Source organism: Pinus tabuliformis, chromosome 1_2 (assembly GCF_031772625.1).
Source record: "Pinus tabuliformis cultivar Carrire ecotype Pingquan chromosome 1_2, CPIR1, whole genome shotgun sequence".
Taxonomy (NCBI): Eukaryota; Viridiplantae; Streptophyta; class Pinopsida; order Pinales; family Pinaceae; genus Pinus; species Pinus tabuliformis.
In genome coordinates this window covers 1,031,024,928-1,031,047,266 of record NC_142298.1, presented here as the reverse complement: position 1 = coordinate 1,031,047,266, position 22,339 = coordinate 1,031,024,928, and the positions used below count along the sequence as shown (strand labels likewise).

At 32.4% G+C, this 22,339-nt stretch overlaps 2 pseudogenes; one reads left to right on the top strand and one right to left on the bottom strand.

Annotated features, from left to right (window-relative positions):
• LOC149209640 (serine carboxypeptidase-like 31) overlaps window positions 1-2,419 on the top strand; it is a 76,012-nt pseudogene extending 73,593 nt beyond the window's left edge.
• A 12,891-nt stretch (window positions 2,420-15,310) lies between these two features.
• On the bottom strand, window positions 15,311-22,086 carry LOC149209639 (uncharacterized; annotated as a pseudogene).
• Between the last annotated feature and the right edge of the window lie 253 nt (window positions 22,087-22,339).

The window sequence follows — 22,339 nt, the reverse complement described above, 5'->3', positions numbered from 1 at the left end:
CATGTAAGTTCTGTTATATGGAATTGAATTTCAATGTGTTATTTCTTAATTAATATGTGATTGTACTGATTTACTTCATTATTTCTTTTGTGCTTGATAATTAGGTACAACACTAGCATGTTGTCTTCAGAAAGGAAGAAAGTGCATTGCAATTGAAAAAGATCCAATACAGTGCAATTTCATTCAGCAAAAAATTAATTCTCTTCAATTTCTTTCAGATGCAATGCAAGAAATTGGGTTGAAGAAATGGGACTTTAGTGAATCACGTGTGGACACAGAATGATTGGAAAGGCATACATTGGGAGATTTGAAGACAATAAAGATCCATTAGAAGAGGAAAATGAGCAAAATGAAGCAGAAAATATTGTGCAAGAAGACAATGATGAAACTCTAGAGGACGAAGAGTTTGGATTACATGACATTGTTCATTAAATTTAAGTTATGCTTGGAAATAAAGCTAATTTTTTGTAACTATTAATTAGTTATACTTATAATGTTTTGAATTTGACATTTTATGAGAAGAATATACACTCAATTAAGGTTGTTATGCGTTAATATTTGTATTATGTGATTTTCGTATTAATTTTTATGATAATCATTATCTAAAAAAAATGATTATTATTATTTTTTTGATATGAAATTCATTAAAAAAACTATTATTTAACTATACAAAACTATTTTTTTAACATGTCATTTCTAGCAAAAAAAAATACAAAAAATTATCAAAACGTGTAGTTTTTTAGTTATATTTATGTCAAAAATGATTATTTTTATGTCAATTGTTAAAAAAATTTGTATTTTAGAGAGAATTATTTCATGTGGATTGAAAAATTAATTAATGATGTATAAATATGTAAAATATCGAAAATTCAAAATATCGACCTTCTTCTTTCAATATGCAAAATAATAAAAACCTCACTACAAAAAAGAAAAATTAAAATAAAGAAAGGAAATATGAAAAAAAAACCACTTCAAAAATTATTATATTTAGAAAATAATTATTTACATTTCATATATTAGAAAATTTTAAGTAAAAAAAAAAGGCATTTTAAAAAAAGACTAGGGTAAAATTACCACTTTTTTAAATCAGCGTGAAAATCACTACCATTCTAAAACACAATGTACATAAAAACTTTTATAGTGCCAAAAACTATGCTCTAAAAAAAATGTGTGCAGTGCATCACCCCTTTTTAAAATGGGGTCATTTTTTTGCTATCTTTAGGAAACGGATAACAATGTCAGTTCCTGTTTCGAAGTTTACATTGTTCTAATTTATTGATTTCAGCTTTCTACGATTTATATTGCTATTTAGAATATTTTTGGGATTAATTACATAAATAATTGTGACTAATATTAGTATAGATTCATTTTAAATACACATAAAACAAGAATTAAAAGGGATCCAATTTCTTCATGTGTAATTTATTTAAATATTTTATATAGTTATTTATTTATTTTTTATTTTTTAAAATTTTAATTTTAACCAACATAAGTAAAATTTCAATTTTGATGATGGAAAAATATAGTCACAGATTATGGTAAGCGGTAGAATAAATCTCTAAACTTAATAAATATTTTGTTTGATTTTTCACAATAAAACAAAATATCTTTTAAATTAATCATATCATTAATATATTAATTGTGATTAATATAAATGTTTTATTTGAATATTTTTTGCAGTCGAGAAGAAAATTAATGACAGGATCATATGATCCTTGTCATGGTAACTATACAATCGTTTATTATAACAACCCGGATGTTCAAAGAGCACTGTATGTCACAAGTGGTGGACATCTTACAAAATGGGTTCCATGCAAGTGATAACTAAACTCAGAGATTGATATGTTACAGTTGGATAATGAAAATGGTTAATGACACTTGAAATTCTGCAGCCATACCATCTTTAACAACTGGAAGGATTCCTTATTCTCTGTGCTGCCCATATACCAAAAAGTCATAAGAGCAGGCCTTCGTATATGGGTTTACAGGTATAAACATATCACTTACATGAGTTTGACTGGAGTTGCAAAATAAAATGTTGAATATATGATATGAATTTCTGTAAATTTGAAATGATGCAGTGGGGATACAGATGCCCGGGTCTCAGCTTTATCAACCAGATATTGTATAAATGCACTTGGACTTCCTCCCAAAAGCTCTTGGCAACCTTGGTATCATGAACAACAGGTAAGAATCTGCAATGCATTTCTATGATATATATATATATATATCATAAAATTTCTCAAGAAGCATGAGTGTGGGAATATTGTATTAATTTATGTAGGTGGCTGGATGGACTCAAGACTACGAGGGCCTGAAATTTACAACTTTTTATGGTGTTGGGCATGCTGTGCCCATTTTCGATAGCAAACGTGCTTTTCTATTTTTCAAATCATTTCTTTCAGGTGCATCGATGTAATCATTGCAAATAATAGTGTTACTAGATCACCATGGGGAGTTTTTTAAGAATAAAATCAGTATAGATTTATTTTAAATATGGATTTAATATGAATTAAGATATTTGATTTTTTTTATGAATGAATATTATTTAAAAAATTTGTATAATTATTTTTTTTAGATTTTTAAAATTTTTTATTTTCGTCAACATAAGTAAAAATTCAATTTTGAGGCCTGACACTTTTACACATTATATTAATATGTAGAATGAGCTTTTCTGCTCAACTAAAAATTTAAAAATTCATTACTCTTTGTTATTTTAAATATCGATAGAGAAAAGTAAGTGTAAAGTTTTATATGTTTAGTTTTTATGTTATATGTTTTAGAGTGTTTTTGATATATTTTCTAATCAAATTTACCTAAAATTAGTGAGATAGAGAAAAATAAGTGTAAAGTTTTATATGTTTAGTTTTTATGTTATATGTTTTAGAGTGTTTTTGATATATTTTCTAATCAAATTTACTTAAAATTAGTGAAAATTTATAAATTTGAAGTGTAAATTCAGAATGCTCCAAAGGTTTTCGTAATCAATTCATTTTAAACAACAGAAGAATAATAGCTATCTAACACAAAATTGTTTTACCCAATTCCTAAAAAAGCCTCTAAAACATTATTTGAAAATAAAGTTATAATTTAATTAATTTTTATGATTTTTTTCTTTTCAATTTTGGCAATGTGAGAGGTATGATGAGATAGGTGTTCTCACGCCATCTATATTTCTCAACTATTTACTTTATATGACTTCTCTAGTTCTAAACTTTCATAAAGTATGTAATATTCTGACTTTTGTTATTTTTTTAAACATTTTGTCAATTTTATTAGAGATTTGCTAAAGTTACAAATTTAAGTTGTGTAATTTGTCTAATTGGGATATTTTAAAAGTTTTAAAAATGGTTAAATTCATTACATTTAAAAATACATTTTGAAAAAACTAAAAATCACGTTAGTTAAATATTGTAGGTTACTATAAAAACTAAAATATAAAACAATTGAACTACCACTAATAAATAAAAAAAATAAAAAATAAATGAAAATTTAGAATTTTCTTTGAAGAGATAAATTTAAATTTGGTTTTTTGCATTTTTTTTTAAAGTATCTATAATAATAATGGTATTTTTTATTTAAAAAAATTAATTTTGAAATGCATATTTTTACCATTATTTTGTTAATAAAAAATTAATTTTCTTTTTTTTCATAATTTTTTTAATAATAAAATTAAAATGAAAAAAATTGATAATAAAAACATAGAAAAAGAAGGAATCATGACCATATTCATCAATCCTTTGTAAAAGTGAAAAGTTGTAAAAACAAAAGAGCAAGTAAAAATACCTCTATGTACACAATATATACTAGGAGTTTTATTTTTTATTTTAACATATGAAATTGAACCAAATATAAATGGGATTAGATTAACTCAAAACATTTCTACGCACATGTTCTTTCCATCAAAATTACTCTTTTAAAATCAAATCAAACTTCAAGGTGAAATCAATTCTAGCTTATGAGACCGAATCAAAATTGAATCTATTGCAAAAAGAATTAAAAAGTATTTTACTAGAACATAATTTAAATTTAATCTTTCTTTTTTTTCGAGATGAAAAAAGCAGAATATATATTCAAATATTAAGAAGTTCTTACAGGTCTTCATATTCTCAAAGACTATCTACAGGATTTCATACATCAAATGGATAGAGTCTTCAATCATAATACAAAAAAGATGTTGAAACAGTCATCCGAGATATTGGGAATTGCCATCAAAGATCAACCAAAAAAGATGTTGAAGCAGTCATCTGAGTTATTGGGAAAAACCTTCAAAAATCAACCAAGAAGATAGTATGCAGTCAAGAAATAGAGAAAGTTTTTTGAAAAGAGAAATCCAAGTATTAGCAGGGAATTGGAAAGTTGCCAGCATCGAGCCAAGTCTCCTGCAATTTAATGGACACATGTAAACCATCAAGATCCAAATCCAGAGCATTCTTTGATAATCTGTCTACCTCAGAATTTAAATTTCTGCTAATATGCTGGATTGTGGGATTTTTGAGGGAACTCCAAATGTTTTTGATTTGCTTTAGCCAACCTTGTAGAGAGGATTTATGAATATGAGCCTGTAAACAAACATAGTCAATGACAACCTTGGAGTCGCCGAAAACATGTAAGTTTGGAATGTCCAAAAAATTTGTGAACCAAAGTAATCCCCACAGAGCCATTACTTCCGCCTTAGTGTTTGTTCCAGAGCCCGCCCCCCAGTAGACATGGTATGATAGTTCTGAATGAATGTTGATGATGAAACCACAACCACATTTGTGATCTTTTGAAGCCCCATCAAAGAAACCAGATGGATATACCGACTCCATAATTTGCAATGGCCGAGAAGGCTTCTGTTTTGGGGAGGATTATAGAACATCATTTAATTTTTGAGCAATTTTCTCCAGCACATTCGATGCCAGCTCCATGTGATTGTTGAATATGATTTTGTTGCACCATTTCCATATTTCCCAAATGAATATGGCAGGAATGAGTCTTCGCGGGCTGGATTGGTTGCTCCACCAAGTCAGCCAGAGTTCAATGTCGCAAATGTATGGTCCCAGGCTGCCAATTCTATGCTCCAATTGATGCCATAAAATGGAGACCGAATTACAAGTTCTTAAGAGGTGATTATTGTTCTCAGCTTCATTTCCACATATCACACAGTATCCAGGGCTAGACCAATTCCTCACTTGAAGGTTTTCCTAGGTCAAATTCTTATTCTTCCACACAAGCCAAAGAAAAATTGTGATCTTAATGGGAAGAAGTGGACTCCAAAATTTCGCAAACCACCCATTCCCCGAGTGGTCAGATTTTAGTAAACATAATTGATAGTATTTGTCAAGCCACTACAATATTGTTTTTTGATAATTTGTTAGTCTAGGTAATAGAATCCACATTATCATTTCTGTAAAGACCTGCCAGATTCAAATGAGAGCATATGAGCTTCCAATCGACAGCAGCAGCACCGGAGAGATTTAGCTGAGCAGCCTCTTTCCAAATTGGTCTGTCATTTTCCCAAGTAGAAATCACTTGGTGCCAAAAGAAGATACCACTGCGATGTAGAGTTTCAATGAAGTGGTCTGGGAGGAGGACGAAGTCAGACAGTCCTTTGATGTGGTCGCGGCCCATAATTATATGGTGACCAGAGCCTAGGTTCCAAGCTAGCATATTAATAAAAATAGTTTGAATTTTAATGAAACTTCGCTAGATAGCAGACCCAGTAGCTTTCCCAATATGGCCATTTCTCATCCATACTTTAAAGTCAACGTTGCTAAGATATTTACTATTAATGATATCACTCCATATACCGATCGCAACAAGAATTGAAAATTTTTCTACTTGGATTGAATTGAAAAATCTATTCTAATGGTAGAATTGAAATTCTAATTCTACTTGCAAGAAATTGAAATGTTCTAAATGTTTTTACAAATTGAAATTCTTTTCTATTCAATAGAAAAATAAATCTAAATTGATTGATCTACTTCAGCTAAATAACAAGCTAAATTGTAACTAAGAAGGGTTACTAATGTGTGCACTTATGATTCAAAACTGTTATGTCCATTACTCATTAAATCAAAATCAAAATAATTGAATGAACCATCTTGTGAGAAGGAAATGTTTTTGTATTTTTATGAGCGTTCAGCCTGTTCAGAACACTGAAGATTAAGTTAAGTTATAAACTAATGAATGAAATACCAATTCAAATGGAGAAGATATTGTTTAGGAAAATTTAACATAACCAAAAACTAAACTAATCCTATAGCTCTCCAGGGGGCCTCATGTTGAGTGCAAACATGAAATTGAATATCAAACTATTTAGCCATGCATTGATCCCCAAAGGAATAGAGTATTTGTATTAAATGCCGAAGTCTTCAAAAACAAATTATTGCAAATTTAACAAGAGTACAAATTTATATTACTTTGCCTCAGATCTTTTTATTATCCTCTATTAAACAATTGTCTTAGGACTCATAATCCAAGAGGCAAGCTTCTACCTTGACAACTAAGAAATGAAATCGAAATTGGAGTTTTTTCTCATGATTTTCTACAGAAAGAGTAAATCGTAAGAAGATTTTAATTTGATATATCAGCTCCAAATTATTCTCGTATAATTTCATGCTCACTTGCTAATTACATGAATTGCCTTCAAATCCTGCACATCATTGGAGTGTTATAACCCGAGTTGTCTTCTAGTTTCACCATTATATCTTTTGAATCGGGTGACTTTCCAGATCACTATGATAGGTGGATATCCATGTGTCGATCATTTTCCATCTACTTGTGTCCATTATTCCTTCTACAATGCATCGAAACCTGTCTAACCATGGATGTAGATGCAAAATCTTCGGTTAGTTGCAGAATGAGTGCAACTCAGTAGCTATAAGAATGTTTTGATTAAATGTCATAAAGAAACAATAAAATATAAACCATGAAAGATTGATACCATTTATGATGTTTGAGCATAACTGAGGTGACCTTTCAATCTTGGAAATGTAGCAAAGTATCATGAAAAGGATGAAAAGGAAAGTAAAAAGGGTTGTAAAAAAAAAACAATTTTGGACTTCAACATTCCAGCACATCAAGGGCTTTGCATGTCCTCGTGCATCAAAAATTCAAAAATTTCTCAATCCTTCATTCACTATACTATCTCTGAAGCTTGGATCAAGACATCCAAGTTAGTGCCCTCTTTTTTCTTTTTAACATTGAATGCTACTCTTCGTTTCTTCATTAAAATCTTGCGCTGTAATCCTCTGACTTTGTTTCTAAGGAACCTATTGTTAGCCTTGAGCTTCTTGTTCTTCTTATACCAAGGCACAAATGCAATAGTGTTATTTTTATGAGTTCTTAGGATCTCATTCTATACTTTTATTTCCTCATGCTCTTGTTTCAGGTACTTTTTCAATACTTCTAACTCATATATACCTTGTTTTACAACATCTTCTAACTTATATTCTCTTTGAGGAATATCATGAATCAAAAGAACTTATTCATTGAAAGCATATTCATATTCATTTTGAAGAGGGGAATTTACCTTTTGTTGTGCTCTTTTCTCAAATGACTCCATATAATCATAAATTTGTTGTTGGACTAGGTTGATTTCGAGTGTCTCCCTAGTTGGATTTGGAGTTTGATAAAGCAGTGATGTTTTGGCTTATTTACTCATGCTATGATCTTCCTCCTCGAGGTCAACTATCTCTAGTGATTGTATACTTAAGCGCTTAGAAATGTGTTTTCTCCTTCTCAATTTCACTTTTAACTCCTCTGTCTTTTGGACGCTTTTTCTTCATACTCCTTAAAACGTGTGCTGGATTTCTTCATTCTAACATCTTCTTTTTCATTTTTTTGTTTAATATTTTCTAAGAATTGACAAATAGGGGTATCACCTTCTGGTACCTCCCGTGAGATTTCCATTTTCTTTGCCTCATCAACAGTCAATCCCTCTTCTTCATTAATGGGTTCAGGGTTAGGCTTTGAGGCTATTTTGCGTCGACTTCTCCTAGTTTTCGTAACCATTTCTTCCTCTTGTACTTCTATAAAATGATTTCAAGCCAAAAATCTTTGTCAATTGTCTCCCTTGGCTCTCAGCTACAGTGGTTCGATGAGAATTTTAATTAATCTAAGGTGATAAGGGAACTATCGAGGGGTTTCGACTCTCGTTGTACACAGAGGGAATTTTCTTCATACTATAGAGTAGGAAGTATTGTAAATATAATTCATTCCCATTAATGAAATGCACCAAAATCCGAACATGGTAGAAAAAATGGTGACATATCTCCCTTCACAAGTTAAATTTTTTTGAATGCATAGCAAAAAATTCCCCCTTTTGTTTTCAATGCAGTCACTCATATCCCCTTTTTGAAAATGGAAGTATCGATACCTGGGTCTTGGAGGAAGACTATCCACTCTTTTTTCGTAATTTTCCTATTTTTAAACCAACTTTCTCCGTTCCTGGGTAATTATGTTGCTTCTGCCACTATGGACTATGTAAGTATGAGCTTAATGTCATCAATTTCTCCCTTTACTCCATCAAACACCCGTGAAAATTATTTTTTAACTTCTATTTTTTTCCCATTGAATTTCACAAATAAACTGAGCCAGCCCATTTGCTGCAGCTATTCCCTGACCCAAGGATACTCCTAAAGGAATTTCACTCCATTGGGCTTTGTTTTAATGAGTACATGCATGGTGCAGAAGGAGTTTTGATCTTGGATTGTCTCTCTTTGACAAGGGTGGCGAAGGCAAATGGAAATACGGTCATAAGACTAGATAGTCTGAGGATGTCAAGTGAGGGTGAAATAGGTTGCTTGTGGCATTGTCTAATTCATAAATAAACTCTCCTTTTGTGTGAATGATTGCCACAACCCTTAGATCCAATTTTATAGGATCATTAGAATTTAGCTGATTTTGGAGAGATTTTGATGTGAAAACTCGAGATATATATGGTTGTAATGTGTATGATTATAAAGATATAGTGGTAGCGGGGTGCTATAAGTTCTAGGATTTGCCTAATTTTTATATGTATCATGATCATTAAATGATTTTAAAAACCTAATTCTCGTAGATGAAAAATAATCTAACATCCTAGTTACATACCTTAGCACATACCTCTTTCAAATTTGATATATTTTCCTCTGCTGCAAGTTCTGGAAGCTTCTTTCTATGTAGATTGATCTGGCTGTAGAATTTGAAATCAGCTACAAAATTTAAAGTTGGGTGCAAAATATCATTGATTTAGTAGTTGTTACTTTTTTTAAAGAATTTCGTTGTTGTTATTGGAATGGAATCTTATTGTTTCTGCTCCTTGAAGAAAAATAAGCCTCAAAAGTGTTACTTTAGACCTAAAAATTTATTAGAAAAAGAGGGATAACAAGAAAATGGGAAAGAGAAAAGGGTTGTGAAAATATAAACTGGCAAGAATTCTTGGTTTTCAGTTAATATTTTCTATGATGATGATGATGATGATGGTGATGGTTAACATCCACTGAGACCAAACTTTGGTCTATCGGACCTAAAGAAACGAATTGTTTAGTTTGATTTAAGATTTTATTCCTATGCTCAAAATGTTTAGAGAGAAGCCTCCCGAGCTCACTATAATTTTGACATTGTAAAAGGCTAGGAAGGTCAGTACTGCAACGAAGATTATGAAACTGATATCTAATGTGGTTGTATGTGGGGCACTCTAAGAGGAAGTGATTTTCATCATCGATGTTCATATTCTCACAGAGATGGCAGATCCTTTCCATCCATGGTGTTTTAGGAACTACCCAACAACCCGTTTTACTATGGAGCTCATGAGAGTTTGTTCTAATCTTGCTATATTAATTTTCTTATTTGAGATAGTTAAAACAAAGAGAAACTTTTGATCTTCTAGGGTGGGGTTTATGACCTCCTTATAATATCTTGATTTTCTTTTAGCTGCTAAATCTTTCTCACACCACATTTTATCTTTGAACTTAGAAGTAACAATATTTTGAATGTTATTAATGTTTTCCAGTGCAACATTCTCGTTGATCTTCCAATGGTTTAACCAGACCCTTGTGTCTTTATACCAACCTCGTTTGAGCCTTAGGTGGTTTTGGCTAGAATTTAAAGCTAGCTTAGGAAGTTTATGGTCACCTATGTTATTGGGTTTGTGCTTGTACAACAGAAGCCTAGTCATATTTAGGCTCTCGATAGGGGAAAGACCCACTTCTATAAGGAGAATATGATAGGGTGTATTGCTTTTAATTTTGAAGTTATACATTATAAAATGCTTCTGAATTTGCTCAATCTTTCTCCAAGATTCTCTAGAGATGTTGCAACCCCAAACCTCACATCCATATAAGATAACAAGAGTGACTAAAGTTTCAAAGAGGAACTTATTTCTATCCCACATTACGAAGTTTGTCATTTTACAATTATTTTCAAAACTAAAATAGGCTTTCCACCCCCCATTAATCCTTTTCTCAATGCTATAGTTCTAATTAAGCTTGTGATGAATATCAATTCCTAGGTACTTGTAAGAAGACACTTCCTCTAAGTTACTATTGTCATACATAAAATTAGCGTAAGTGTCCTTCTTGGATTTGATAATCATAACTTTTGTTTTGTCAGTGTTAACAGTCATACCCATGGTAGAGTAGAAATCCTTAAGAAGTCTAATTTTCTTATCAAGATCAGATGAGCACCTTGCGAGAAGAACAATATCATCAGCATAGAGAAGAAGGATGATGACTATCCTAGCTAAAATTGTGCCAACATAACCTGCTTCCTCTAAACAACCTTCTAGCTTGTCGATGTAAATGCCAAATAGGGTAGGTGAGAGGGGGAAACCTTGTTTAACTCCGATATTAGACTTAATATCTTTCGAGTACCCCTCATTTCTCTTTAACTTGGCAATTACATTCTCGTATAACCTTATAGAGGCAGCTCTCAAATCAAAAGGAACCTTTAGCTCTTCTAATCTATTCCATAGGTTGTTTCTAGGAACCGTATTAAAAGCCTTTCTAAAGTCCACAAAACAACAAAAGAGATTGGATTTATCATTGCGACATTCATCCACAATGATCCTAAGCGTGATGAGGTAGCCTATTGTTGAGTGCTGCCTTCTAAAAACCTCTTGGCCTTTAGCCCGCTTACCTTCACTTTCAAGCCAGATGCTCAACTTCTTTTCCAAAACAATACCATATAACTTGGCTAAGAGAGGGCTGATCATAATTGTCCGATAATTAGAGGGGATATTTGTATCCCTACTTTTAAAAATAGGGATAATGAGGCTCTAAGTCCATGGTTTAGGAACCCTTGCTTGACCGCTTGATTGAAAAGCTTGTGGATGTGGGGGATGAGGACATGACCTTCAATTTTTAAGATTTCTGCCTGGTAACCTTCAATGTCCTTAGCTTTCCCATTTGCCAAGCGTTTAACCCCAAAATCAATGTCTTCTACTGAGAAAACATCTTTCATTGTGAGCAGGGTTTCAAAGTTATCCATGACATTAGGAGATTCATAAAGCTTTTTAAGATAGGAATTCTAGTTGTGTAAAGCAATTTTATTATTATCTTTTGTTTTCCTAGTTAGAATCTGCCTCCAAAATGTCTTAGAAGCTACCTTAGAGAGGTGTAAGAGGTATAGACATGCCAACACTGTTTGTTTTCATATCTATACTTATTATTTTATATTTTCTTTTTTTAAATTTGATTAAAAAAAATTAAAATTGGGTTGGAGGATGACGAGAAGAATCTCCTTTCCCAACCAATTTTAAATCAGAATTATTTTGTAAATATTTGACAAATTCTTCTCGGGTTAATGGTTTATGATATAACCTTAATCTATGACCATTACCAAGGAAGGTAATTTTTTCTTCATCAATGGTTTTGATTCTAACCACTCCATTGTCAAAAGATAGTATCTATTTCATAAGTACCAAGCTAGTGAGTTTGAAACTTTCCTTAAACTATTTGAATTTAGAGTAAAAGAGAAGAGCCCAATCACCCGTTTGAACCTTTTAGCTTTGATTATTTTGTCATTCCATCTTGATCTTTTCTACTGAACTATGTTGGTTCTATGGATATCATCTTATTTAATCTCATCTAGCGCATTCAATTGTTCTAACCTTTTTTTTACCCTGAGATAAATCAAGGCCCAATTTTTCTATTATTTTAAAGGTCTCCACTTCGAATTCAATTGGAAGAAAAACTTTCTTCCCATAGACAAGCTCATAGGCAGTATGTCCAGTTGTATTTCTCTGTGTGGTACGGTATGCCCATAATGCCTCTAGAAGCCTTTCTGCTCAAACTCTTCTATGAAAATGCATAGTGTTGGTTAGAATTGCTTCAAGTACCTTATTAGTGATTCCATTTTCCAATTGGCTTGTGAATGATATGGAGAATACCTCCGATGTTTGATTTTGTATTGCCCCATTATTTTCTACACCAACTTGGATGTGAATTGAGTACCTTGATGTGTCACAATTTCCCTTGGGACACCAAAACGGGTAAAATAATCCTAAAAAGGAAATGTAACTACAACATTTTTAGTTACAAAATGAAGTGGTTGAGCTTCTACCCATTTTGTAACATAATATGTACAAATGAATTTATACCTTTTCTGTTTAGATGGAGGATTGATTGGAACAACTAAATCTAGAACCCATTTTTCAAAAGGCTCTACAAGTACCTATGGTTGTAGAGGCATCTCGTCTGATAGAACTAGCTTTCCCATTATTTGGTAGTTATCACATCCCTTGACATATTCCTTGGCATCTTTAAAAAGAGAAGGTCAATAATATCCCAAAAGGACTTTATAAAGTCAACAAAGTGTCCTACACATGGTTCATCATGACAAGCTTTCTATATTTCTAGTACTTCATCTTCTCAAACACATCTTCAGATGATTAAGTCAAGTCTAGTACTGTATAATTCTCCATCTATCCAAGAATAAGGTGCACTTGATTCGATAAATTTCTACTTCTCTTTGGCTAATAATTGTCGAGGTAACTTTCTTGTAGCCAAATAGTTAGCAATATTTGCAAACCAATGAGTTTTAATAGATACTACAAAAAGATGCTCGTCAACAAAATTATATTTTATAGGAACATCATTATTATCATTTTGCACACTATAAAGGAAATCAACAACTGTGTTTTCTTTTCTTGGTCTGTCAAGAATAACAATATTTAATCCCTAAAACAATAACAACCAACTTGTAATCCTTCCATTGGTAATTGGTTTATTCATTAAATATATAATACAAGAATGATATGTATGAATGAAAGTTTCATAACCAGTGATATAATGTTGAGACTTGTTAATGACATCTACAACAACAAAAAACTCATTTTCCATTACGGTGTAATTTAACTTTGCAAGAGCCAATTTTTTTCTTGTGTAATAAATAACACAAGGAGTTAGATCTTTCTGTCTCAACACAACTCCTAAAGTTGTATTTGAAGCATCGGTTGAAATATGAAAAGGAAGAGACCAATTAGGTTCCCTTAAAATTGGTGCTTCAGTGAATTTCTGCTTTAACGACTCAAATGCTCTCTAGGAGTCAAAATTACAAACAAACTTAAAATCTTTTGTAAGAGGTTTGAAAAGTGGAGAGGCTATTTTATGAAGTTTTCTATGAATCTTATATAATAACCAGTAAGACCAAGAAAACTTCTAACATCTCTTTGACAAGTAGGAATTGAAATTTTAGAAATTATTTCTACCTTAGATGTATCCACCTTAATTCCATCACCTGAAATATGGTGGCCTAAAACAATTCCCTCTTTAAGCATCATAAAACATTTCTCATGACTTAATGAAAGATTTGCTTCTGTACACCTAATGATAACTTTTTATATTTTTTCAAGAGCTTCTTCAAAAGTATTTCTATAGACAATAAAATAATCCATGTAAACTTTCGCACAATCATGAATTAGATCAAAAAAGATACCCAAAATTGCTCTTTGAAATGTTGCAGATGCAATACATAACCCAAAAGGAAGTACCCTATAGGAATGTGTACCCCATGGACATGGAAAAGTTGTTTTGTCTTAATCTTCTGGTGCCAATTGGATTTGGTTATATCCATTGAAACCATCAAGAAATGACAAGTATTTCTTCCTTGCTAATATATCTAGTACTTGATCCATTAAAGACAGTGGAAAATGATTTTTCAAAGTAGCTTTGTTCAATTCCCTATAATCATTGCACACTCTCCATTTTCCACTGTTCTTTGGAACAATCACCAAAGGTGAAACCCATTGACTATCTGATATTGGATAAATGAAATTCAAATTAAGTAACTTTTGTAATTCCTCATTAAATTTTTCTCTCGGATTAGGATTCATCCTTCTCTGAGGTTGTCTAACCGGTTTGTAATTTTCTTGGATATAAATATGATGCATACAAGTTTTAGTATCAATTCCCTTCATATCAATGTGTTCCCATGCATAAGTATAGGAATATTTTTGTAGCATCTTTATCAACTTTCCGTTTTGAAATTATTCCAAGTTATTATTGATATTTAATGTTTTACCTTTAAAGATTTCTACTAAATATTTGTCGAACTTTTCCATAGAATACAAAGTCATTTGATGAGATGATAAATATTCAATATGACATTGTTCTTGATAATTCTAATATTGTTCAAAATATGAGGAAGAACCATTAATATTCATCAAATTTATTAATTAATCTTCCTCACCTATTTGTGAAAGAGTAAATATTGGTTGAATATCATCAAAGTCTTCATTATCATCATCTATCCAAACTTCACTTACTATTTCAATTATTGCTTTTGCAAGTGGATACCATGTGGATTTCTTAGTAGAGCTACCATTAGAGATATCATATATCACCAGATCTACAACTTATGAATGCATGAGCTGTAGCTAGCCAGGGCTTGCCAAGGATCAATGGATGACCTCCTAAACTATTCTTGGGAGTTAAAATCGTAAAATCAACCAGATACTCTCATGAATCCAAAGAGACAGACACGTCCTCTAATATACCATCTGGTTTGATAACAGATCTATCTGCTAATTTGAATAATGTTGTTGTATGATTTTCATCTAAGCTAATGAAAGCAAGGACAAATGTATTTTCAAATAAGAAAAAACACTTCCCATGTCATTAGGCAGGCTTGAACATAGTCACAATAAATGAAACAATTCCATTTCACATACTCTCCAAAGAAGAGAACATAAAGAAAGAGTAAACACTAGATAAATGATATCCAAGTCTTATCATAAGAATCACATCCTATATTTTTCCTTAAAAAAAATCGATTAAAACAGTATAGTTTTTCAAATATTTAGCTTTAGGGAAAACATTATTTTGTACTTTCTATATCTAATAACTTATCCATTATAACTATGGATTAAAAACTTAAATATCATTGTATGCCTGTAAACCTCTTCTCAGGATACTATAATGGATGGAAAGTTTGTTTGGTTGACTGCATCAGGGAATCCCTGAGTCTCCAAGCACAACCCTGCATGCTTTCCATAAACAACATCTTCTTTGCCAACAATACATCAAGAAATTTCCCTGTGTAAAACAACATGCCTAGTGCACTCGTCCACAAATCAAGAACTCGTGAACTAGGATCCATGACTTTGCCAACATGCTTCAAACCATCCATTGATTCTCCACAGTGGAGCCCATAAATGTGATCCTATCCTTTGGGAACTTCACTGATTGTGCTTCCAATAATTTTCTCATTTATAAAATAAAATGTAGTTCCTTTAATGGGAAGAAGATCCCTTGATGGAATCAAGTTCTCATCCAGAGGGGTTATGTGGAAGCCCCAAATTTGAACAAAATGGCTAACTATATCTCCACAATTTTGTCCTACTAAATTCCAATATGTGTGTTGAGCCAAGCTCACTGGTTTTGGTTTATTTCTTAGTATGACCTCCATATCAAGTCACAATTCCAAGTTCCCACTTAGAGTTTAGGTTGCAAAGACATCAAGATCCTCGGGGAAACCTGCATCAAGAATTTGAATAAGAGAAGCTGATTAATGACCTATACCATGTCATTGATTATTATATATTGTTCTTTTTCTTGGAGGGGGTATTACAGTAGTAGATTCAAGTAACCGCAATAAAACCAACTTTCCTTGGAGTGGGTATTACAGTGGGAGATGAAATAAGCACAATAAAATCAAGCTCACTTCGTGAAGTTCATAAAATGTCCCAAATTTAATCCCTGGTGTGTGGTGCAGTGACTATGCTTGTGGGGTAACCATTCTTCAAAATTGCGTGGGACTTGCAGAGAGCTTACATGGCCTCATACCATTCAAGTGGGGACATGGAGCAAACCATGAAAAATATGGAAACCCCGATGAATGTATGTATACTCTGAGATTTGTAACTTGCCAATGAACTAGGCTATGATTGACAAGACACCTATTTATTGAAAAAATAGAACAATGCTTCTTTTACAAGCCAAGAAAAAGGACCATAGCTTTGCAAGTCCTAACTTTGTTGTTTTGTTGAGGCAAGACGATTGATTTGATGGTGATTGCCTTTCCACACCATTTTTCTCTTTATTCTTGTGTTCCAGTAGTTTTTGATATCATTATCAGTTCTACCTATAAAATAGGCCATAATGATAGACCACCTGCACAATACCTAGAGTCTCAAATCACGTGTCATGTTCCTAGAAATAACTATAAAAATATTTTACAAAGGAGTAAATGACAATTCATCCTCATAGGAAGACTGGGAATTATTTAGAAAATGAGCTTTTGAAAATAAAACTATAACTGAGAATGATATTATGGAAGATAGAGCCAAAGAAATTTCATCGAATTGCAAAGGCTTTCCGCTGGTGACAAATGCAATTGTTGGAGCCATGAGTTTCAAAAAGACTGAAGATGAGTGGAGCATCTCCATTCGTCCAAAAAATGGTAGAACTGAGGCCATTTTCCATGAAAATATATTGTAAATTTTCTTTGAATTCTCGAGGCACCAAAAGAATCAACAAACTTTTATAAAGAAAACGAAATGTTGGTTTTGTTGTAGATGGATCACAATATGCTACATCTAATAAAATTGTCTGCATATTTTGCGTTCTTTTTAAAAAATAGTAAAAATATGTTGTTTTCAGCAACAAAAAGACAACACATTTGAATTTCAATAAAAAAATTTGCATCAAAGAAGAGAAAAACTCTTCTTGTGCCTCTAGTAGGTTTATTGTTCAATGAAGGCAACCAAAAATAAATTAAACCTACGAGAAAAACACCTATGAAGGCTTGAATTTCTTAAAGAAAACTTTTGCTTCAAGAACCTCGACTCTCTATTTGTTCAAGATGGAAAGGAAAGTTTTAATAAAAAACCATATGCCTAAATCTTGAGACTGTTCCTTCCAACTACCTTCACTTGGGATGATTGAATGGTTGAACATCCTCTAGTCGTTTAACATATAATCCAATGGCGAAGAGTGATGACAGGTGGGTGGGAGGGAAGTTCTTCTCAAAGGGGAACTCCTTACTGTGTAACAAGTGAGATACAATTTTTTGGGCATGTCGTATTGATGAGCCATGATATTAGCCCATAGTATTGTGAGAAATCCTATTTACAGATTAAGAATCTCCATAGTTAAGAACCTTGTTCCATGTTTTTTTAAATATATAAACATTTAACTTATATATATTAATTATTTTTAAAATAATAATTATAAGAATAAAATTATTTTATCTTATTTTTATTTATAAAAGTTGATCTAAATGGATAATTAATTTCGTCATCTATAAATAGATTAAATTAATGTATATAATTTTACAATAATTTTCAAAAAAATAATTTAATTATTCATTATTTTAAAATTAAATAAAAAAATTTAAATTCTATTAATAAATTTTTTTAATAAACTAACTCAATTCCATTTAAATTCAATCTTTTTAAAATTAAATATTTTTAAATAATCCAAAACTCTCAAAACAAATTTGCTTATGCAACTTTTTCACATATTCATTTTGTTGGTTGAATTATCCATTACATTTAGAGTAGTCGATATATTAGTTTTCTTTGGTAGGATGATACAATATTTACATATGATTGCATTGCTCACTAGGGAGGACTTTACCCTGGAAACTCAGGGAATTAAAGTCCTCAGTGATCACATGTCAGAATGCCTCGCTTAAGCTAGTTGTTATATTTGGTTATTTGACTATATATATATATAAGCTTTTTTTATTAATTAATTAATATTTTTAATCAAAATTAAAAAAAATTATTAACTAAAAAATTAGGAATGGTAAGTACAGGAGACATAATCTTTGCGAGGAAGGACAAGTGAGAAAATTGTATCTGTGGAGTCTAGGTCAAGCATTCAACAATTAAAATTGGTCTATAGTTTTTCTATCAACAAAATAATCATAATAAGAAACTTCAATAATCTTATTAGGCACAGAGCTTGACCACAAAACCGACAAATTTGAGACTCCTTTAATCCATAAAAAGATTATCAAATGCCTAATTTAATTCTCTAAATCCTTCCATGTTCTCATAGATCTAAACTCAAAAGTAGACAAACTGTCAAATCAAGCAACAAATAGAAGTTATGGAACATTCTAGATTGATGGAATCTCTAGAACCTCTAAATGGTTCAACGAGGACCCATTAGAACCAAGAATCAAGTCGATGTGGAACCATGAGACTCCTTTATTTCATAAAAGGATTATCAAAGCCTTCTATGTTCTCATAGATCTAAATTCAAAAGCAGACAAATTGTCAAATCAAGCAACAACTAGAAGTTATGGAACATTGTGGATTGATGGAATCTTTAACCTTTAACTCGTTCTATGAGGACCCATTAGAAACAAGAATCAAGTCAATATGGAACCAAGGATAAGAGATGTGAGGGTTATGGTTCCTTGAGGACCAACCAAAACTGAAGTCTAAGCCAAAATGGACCCATGGCAAGTAATAAAGCCTTAGATGAAGAAAGGAGGAAGAAGGTTTGCATGAAGAAGTGGTGGAATTATGAAGTGTTAGAAGTACAAAGTGGTATGGTGAGTGGGCTCATTTAACTGCATCCATAAATATACCAAGTATGCCACCACCCTTAGCTAGTACGAAGGGAATTGGGTAGTCTTCTTGGCAGATCAATGCAAGAATGAACTAATTTATTCATGGGAAATAAAAGGTCAAAGGCATTATGATGATATAAATAATTAAATGAGAATCATGGAAGGAATTGGCGCGAAATGTATGACCTGTGAAAATTCAGATCTATCCTCTAGTAGGTCACTCAATTCAACAGGGAAATTAATTTTGGTAAGGTGCAACAACACTATACATATATAATTTGAGATAGAGACAAGGCTAAAGTGGTAAAGCCACTAGATTTTCAAGTTACTTAGATTTAGGTATTTTGGTGTTCATTTTGGGCCGAAGGTGGTAGGATGGACATAGGAGAAGGAAGTAAAAGAGGTTGAGCAGGCCGAATGGAATCCATGGAAGAGGAGCTTTAGGAACTCTAGGGAACATGCATGTTGCTCAACTTGCGAACCAATCAATTGGCAATGGTCATTTGGTCAATAATGGACATAATATTGGAGAAAAATAACCTAATACAAAGGTGGAGAAACACGATAGACTAATGCAAAGGAAGTTGGAAGAAATGTAATTCAATGAACGACAACTCTCCTCATCTTCAATGCCCTCATCGTCTTTAGAAAATTTGGTGAGCCCTTTAGATGGAAAGCTAGAATTGAGCAAACCACTTGTAATTATGGAAAAAAAGGATGAAATACCAAGATACAATGTAGAACACTCTTAAGCTAGATAATTTATGTAATTTTGGTTAAATTTAGTAAAATTGGAGGGGTTTTTCATTATACATGTAAATCTCCAAGAACCATTGTTTTTGTGAATTGGTGGATGAAAAAGGAAAATAAAAGGCCATAAAATAGAGATAAGTAGGAAATTGTGGTTGCTATGTAACCTCTAAGTAATCATTGTTTTTTACTAATATATATTTTACTCTTTAGTGTTAATGAAAAGGTTAAAAAGTACATAGTTTGTGTTATTCATAGGTTATTAGGGAAACTGGACTAAGAGAAAAAGAAAATGGTTTTTAATACACATTTTTGAGTGAAATTATTAGTCCAAAAATTAAACATAAAAACTTCAAAATTGAGAAGATCTAATTTGCAAAAGAAATTTTCTGTAGTAAGAAAGGCACAAAAAATATTACATAGACTATGCATAACAAGACTAAGGTGGAGAGGAGTTTTCTTTAGAGTTTGTGACCTAGACAAACACAACAATGAGTACTAGAGATTGTACATATGGTGCTTCAACATAAACCTTCGACTTTTCTATTTCCTTGAATTGCAATGTCAACTCATCTAATTTAAGAAGTTTGACATTGTATTCCTTACCCTTACTCTAAATCATAAGTTTGTCCCTTATGGTTTTCATTTGTTAATATAGATTTAGAGGATTAAAATATCATAGATTCTAGAGGCACCAATGTCTAAATCCCATGGTGCAAAAAATTCCAGAATGTCAAAAAATCAATTCTAGTTGAATGTATGCTTGAGTCATTTAATTGGATTCTTAGCTATACTACAGGTGCACTAATTAAATATGGCCTTGGAGGATTTAGCTTCATGTTGGGTCTCAATGAGAGGTTGTTAGTGAGGACCTCTACTATTGTAGTTGCAGTTCCCTTTGGCCATTGAAATTCTACTCTAAAAATGACACCAAGTAACCACAATAGAAGAAACCCTTAGAGGAAGATAAGTTGGAAACAAAATAGAGGGATTGAGCAAATGAATTTAAAGGCAGAGGGAATTACCATACCAAGTTCACAGATGGAGGAGGTTGACTTTCAAGAAAGACTAGTTTAAATGCCATCAAAATGCAAGAAACTCCTAGCCATAAAAATTAACATTATTAACATTCATGGAAAAGCATGAGGATCTATTGGTCTCATGAGTATTAGGCAAGTAATAGGAATAGAAAAATCCATGAGGGATTATACCTCCCAATCAAATACTATGAAGGAATAATTAATATATTATATAAAATAAACTATTAAGAGAAAACACTTCTAAACAAGTGCTACATATTAGCTTATCCTCCTAAGTAAAAAACTAGTGAAACTATCAATATATTAAAACTTATTTTCAAATTATGGCATTTGTTATTTGATGGTTTGTATCATAGTTTTATAATTATGCTATGTAAATGTGAAAAGATAAACATGAATTAGAAATGCCAAATTGTTAATGTTTGAAAGTATACATGATGATTAGTAATTTCAATTGCTTATGTTTGAAATTATACATGATGATTAGCAATTTCAATTGCTTGTGGAATTTTTAAGTATGGGTTCCGTTGTAACGACCCGACTTAAACATAGATTTAATACAAAATAAGCTCAATTAATTAAGTGTAAATTATAAACCTTGCATCAATACAATACCATGACTTGGTAGGTGGGGTTTTCGACTCGTTAAGACTGGTACACACCTCATCGAGCTATGTTAAGACTGGTACACACCTCACTGAGATATGTTAATTCAATAACTAGATGAGTGTAATCTTATACTTTTATATATTGAAGTTAATGTTAAAATAAAAGAGGATTGATATTAGAAAGGGTAATTATATTTTAAATATAATTCTGTGTACCCATGATATGTACCATATGTAACCCGGATGCGGGTGACACGTTAAGGTTTTAATGAACACTCTGAAGGATGTCGGCGAGGGGACAGGCCACTTGGCTGATGGCGCCCCTCCCCATACCACCCTGAGGTGACTTCGAGACACTCTGCAGGCTACATTCAATGCAGGTCCGGATCAGCAAAAAATTATTTACTGTTTGGTCATGGAGGTACCTCGGTTCATTCTTTCACCGTCTCCCCTGCTCCGCTGCAACTGTCTGCCTTAGGCCTATGAGCCCAGCCTTCGCACTACAACTAGTCGTCGCTGCTGGATTGTTTGTTACGTGGATTTTGGTAATGGGTTTCACCATTCTCTTTCAGGTCTCTACATTTTAACCTCAGCTCAGAACGACCCTATTTGCCTCGCAACTCCTTTGCTAGAGCTCCCTCTGTCATTGTCCCTCCTGTCACTGCTCCCTCTGAGCGCTCAGCCAGCGATATCAGCATGGTGAGACATCGTATGAGAAGTCGTAGGGGAGGAACTCGGGGAGGAAGTTCTCACCCTCCGACTGAGCAGTACCCTGAGCGCGCCACCTCCTCTCCTTCCCCTGAACTGCATCATCCTCCAATTCATAGGGCGGGTAGATATCCTAGCACTAGAAGTGGGCGGGGTCTGGCTCATTCTTCAGGTGCTATTCATGGCGACTTTGCTATCCACTCTGCTAATTTTCCTTTGCCCCTTCAACTCGCTCCCCACTCA